Consider the following 3,857-nt stretch of genomic DNA (forward strand, 5'->3'; position numbering starts at 1 on the left):
CAGGAAAACACCGGAGGTGCCAGAACCGCTCATGCCCAGTGCCTGGAAGGAGGGGGCAGTGGGGCAGCAGAGGAGCCCCGTCTGCCACGGAGGGACCCCCGGCTCGGGGCAGTGCGTTGTGTCGACGCCCGTTCTTGTCCTTTTTAAACCATCCCCGACAAACCCAAACCCGCGGGGTCCGAACGCCTGCTGCGGTCTGGCAGAGGGGACGAGGCCACTGCGGGGGCAGACTGTGGACCCCACCCTACCCAGCCCCAATGTGCTCCCTGCGTGTCCCCCCACTCCTGACACCAGTGTCATGGGTGGCAAATTACTGGTTTCTGTTTGAGCTCCCAGTTGCTGCCCTCAACCTCCCAACACCAGGGCAGCATTCGAGACACTTGGCAGGAGCAGAAACCCCCAAAACAAGGGGCAGAGGAGATCAAAACGAGCAACCAGCCATTCACCCTCCACCTGCTCTTCACCGGGGAGCTGGAACGTCCCTGTGCAAAGCCGAAGGCGTGAGCAGAGCCTGGTGTGGCCGCTGCCTGCCCAAGGGACACGGCACAGCCTTTGCAGGGGCCAGGGCAGGAGGGACAGCGGTGCCATGGGCACAGCTTGCCCTGGACACGGTGCCCATATAAAGCCACTCTGGGCCACCTCGCTGCTGGCCCAACGTGCACGTTGCTGCTCTAATGACAGGGTTGGTGACTGGCAAACCCTGCACAGCCCCTGGCACCTCACCGGGCACAAGCGCAGCCACAGAACGGCTCCGGTGATCCGCAACCAGCTCGGTTCCACGAGGGCTGCCGGCGAGGCGGGTCGTGCAGGCTGATGACAGCCCCTGGCCTCTGTCCCTCCTCAGGGCTCGGTGTCATTCCGCAGCCCAGGCAGCAAACTTGTTCGAAAAGCCATAATTGTTTTAAACAAAATGCATTTATTAAGGGGGGAAAAAATAAGAATAACCTCTTTGTTTGAGCGCGGCTATAATCTATAATGCAAGTATTGTTCCCCTGCCCTGTGGCACAGGAAGATTATCTTATCAGAGTCCTGCTGTCAGTAGAGCCCTGGGCTTCCAGGCGATCGTATTTCTCTGCAAAGCTATTTCGTTGCCGAGACAGGTGCATCAGTCTTCGAGGCACATGCCTGGACAACAGAGCCATTATCAAGACCCCAAATTCCTTTCCAGGAGTGAGCAGAATGGTAAAAGCAGGTGATTAATGAAGCGCCTGTTTGCTGTGAAATTTTACTCATTTATCTGGCCTATAAACGAAGAGGCATTAGGGGTTTGGTGGAGACCTGGAGGAAGCTACAGATGGCAAAGATGCTGTTCCACCCCAATGACAGACACTGCCCTGTGCTACAGGCAGCATCCCCGCGCTGCCGGTCTGCGGGCAGAAGTGGGGGTTTCTAGAGAAACACCCACCGTTTCCACGCAAAGAGAAGAAAAACAGCTCAAACCTTCGCAGCTGGGTCAGCTGCCAGGGCCCAGCTATTTCTCCCACTGATATTTCAGATACAAAAAGACCCCCCAGCTCTGCCCCGGGGCCGGGGTCTGTGCCGCAGGGTACGTACCGGTGCCCACAGCCGGGTGGGCTGAGGCTGGTCCGGGTGGTTTCCAGCAGAGGTTGGCTTTGGGCACCGCACACTTGGAGACTGAAGATCTCAGCTTTATAGTCAATTCTTATCGACTCACATTACGTTATTTATCCCTGGATGTTCCTACCGATATAAATAGAGATCCCTGCGCTGAGCTCCCTGCCGGCCACCGGGGTCAGGAAGGGGAATTCACAGGGACGCAGCATCCGTTGGGATTGCGTCTCGTGCCGTGGCTTTGCGAGCTGCTGCTGGGTCCTGGGGATTTGCAACATCCCAAGAGCCGGAAAGGGCCCTTCAAGCATGAAATGCACCTTCTGCGCTTTGTCTGGATTTTTTTTTCCCCCCTGTTCTTGTTGCTTTAAGGGGCAGGAGAGCTCAGCGTGGAAAGGTTTCGCTCGCTCCAGAGGAAAACATCTGCCGGGTTCATGAGAGCCTTGTGACCTGCTCAGAGTGCAAAGCGTTCTGCTGAGCCAGTTACAAACAGCTCCTGCTTGGCAGGGCAACGCTGAATCCTGCTCAGCATCACCCGCAACGCTGGGTAAGCAAAGGCAAACCCTCTGATTTCTTCCTCAGACACAGCAGCCCTCTCAAAAAGTGCAGTACCCTGATGGACGCCCCCTCCACCCTCCCAAATCAGCCTCTGACCTGGCACCAAGGCTACTTGGGCAGAGAAGCGAGGAGTCCTGGCTCCAGGCACCAGGATGCTCGAGCCCAACGAGCTCTGCAGCTCCAGCCAGTGCAAGTGATTCATTTTCCAAATGATTAATTTTTTTTAAAGCAACACAACCCTGGAGAACACGTGCCAAGGCAGGGGCACGCGAGAGCCAAGCAGAACAAACAACAGGGTCTGGTTCAAGGCAGCTACTGACTCCAGCGACTAAAAAAAGGAGCCCAGACAAAGAGCAGCAACCTTAACAGCATTAAAAAAAATCCTCCTCTCCTGTGTTTCGGCTTGTTAGCACAGGGGAGAGACAGGCCAGAACTGGGATTTCAAAAGAGCTTAGAGGAGTTAGACATTTGAATCCCATTCAACAGCAACAGGAATCCTGCACTTAATTTCTGCGGCCGCCTTTGAAGATCTCGGCGATAATTTGCACCTTCCGAGCGCGTTTCATCTCAAAGCCACTTACAAAAGGCTGGCGAGCGAGTGGGGAGGGAGCTCAGGAAAGTCCCATTTTCAGGTTCATCAGGGGAAAAAAACTGGGCATTTACCAAACCCTGAAACATCTGCTCTGCCTCTGCGAGGGGGACATGGGGGAGCAGCTCTGGGTCCCCTCCCCATCACCACGGCACCTCGGCAGAGAAAATCTGCTCCTCGGTGACACTGGGATCCTGGGGGATCCCATGGGGCTGAACCCCGGGACAGGGACCCAGAGCACAGCAAGAGATGGGCTCCTGGAGTGGATCCTGTCCCTCCCATCAGCTAGAGGCACGGGGTGGGCGCGGGTGGACCGAGACCCCGGTCGGGCTGAGAGCAGCCTGGGGAGAGCAGCACGGAGTGGGAAACACATTTCACACCCGAGATACTGTCATATGTCTTTGGCCACATCCATGTCAATTTAGATGGATAATGGAACCTCTAGATAGAAACATTTGATGGCTTAACCCAAACACTTGGGCTGGTGGTTCAGTGTTGGGGACCTCGAGCCCAACCAGCGGTGGGAGAAGTCCCACCATGACCAGGATGGCCCAACACCTGCAGCCACGCAGCACCGGCTGTGCTCCTCATACCTTTATACACCTTCTCTCTCTTCCTTTCCTTTTCCTTATTTATTTTTCAGCTAATGAACTGCTCTCCAGAGCTACTTTATTAATATTGATTCCAGGAGCAAAACCCAATTGATCTTGGTTAAAATGAACCATCTTTTTTATTCTGGTATCTAAGGGCGATGGTTGGGCAGGAACCGCCCCGAGCTAAGGGTAGGGTGGGCGCGTTGCACTCGTGTCCAGCAGCCAAAGACCCTGGTAATTAAGGCAGGAATTATCAGGTGGGGTTTGAGGACTGGTGCCATGTAGAAGAGGGATTGCTGCAGGGAGGAGGGGTCTGGTGGCTGATGCCCACCCGCCCCTGGGGACTCACCGTGTTGAAGTTGGGGAAGAGGTTGAGCGGTGACGTCCCGTTGAGCCTGAAGGTCAGAAAGTGCTTGATGTCCAAGGGGGGATGAAGGGGACGGCCAGGGATGGGCAACGACGCTAAGAGGGGGCTGCTGTGTCCGGAGGGACCTGGGCAGGCAGAGGGGAAAGAGCAGCGTTAGCGTTGGTGGCCCCTGCTCACAATG

At 55.8% G+C, this 3,857-nt stretch overlaps 1 protein-coding gene across 1 annotated transcript in view; it reads right to left on the minus strand.

Annotated features, from left to right (window-relative positions):
- LOC104522389 (zinc finger protein 385C) overlaps positions 1 to 3,796 on the minus strand; it is a gene marked incomplete at its 3' end in the record, with an annotated part of 9,838 nt that extends 6,042 nt beyond the window's left edge. The window contains 1 exon segment of the mRNA XM_029084196.1: positions 3,659 to 3,796.
- Between the last annotated feature and the right edge of the window lie 61 nt (positions 3,797 to 3,857).

The sequence above is a fragment of the Antrostomus carolinensis genome, unplaced genomic scaffold (genome assembly GCF_000700745.2).
Source record: "Antrostomus carolinensis isolate BGI_N321 unplaced genomic scaffold, ASM70074v2 scaffold31033, whole genome shotgun sequence".
NCBI classification, from domain to species: Eukaryota; Metazoa; Chordata; class Aves; order Caprimulgiformes; family Caprimulgidae; genus Antrostomus; species Antrostomus carolinensis.